Source organism: Lupinus angustifolius, chromosome LG11 (genome assembly GCF_001865875.1).
Source record: "Lupinus angustifolius cultivar Tanjil chromosome LG11, LupAngTanjil_v1.0, whole genome shotgun sequence".
In the NCBI taxonomy this organism is placed as follows: Eukaryota; Viridiplantae; Streptophyta; class Magnoliopsida; order Fabales; family Fabaceae; genus Lupinus; species Lupinus angustifolius.
The window spans coordinates 18,634,205-18,634,710 of record NC_032019.1 but is presented as its reverse complement, the minus strand read 5'-3'; positions in this window follow the sequence as shown (position 1 = coordinate 18,634,710).

Here is a 506-nt window from a genome sequence, read left to right as displayed (position 1 = left end):
TGCCTAACACCTTCCTCATCCGTAACCGACTTCCGAACTAAATTTCTATTTTGAGTGAACCAACTATATTTTCAAAAATCGGTTTTTCATGTTTTCCCTCTAAAAAAAAACATCGATGGCGACTCCATTGCATTTAATTGCATGTTTCTCATCGCATCCATAAAAAATAGGTAGCGACAGCATGACGACTCCACTGGGAAAATGCTGAGAGTCAGGCCTTATAAGATTAATTATGTGGATATTTAGATCATTATTTTAATTTTATCGTTCCATTTTCTTATTATTATTTACTGATTTTTTATTTTTTATTATTATTTGAAAATAATTCTTGTACATAGAATTTGTGTTTTGCTGCTGTTGTACAGGTTCTGGGATTATTATTTATTTTGGTGCATTCGAGTTATCAAGGTTTGTACACTCCCTCACACACTTCACTATCATGCATGGTTACTTTCGGCCGTCTACCGGGCCTATTTACCTATTGTTAGGGGTACATTGGCTTGTCG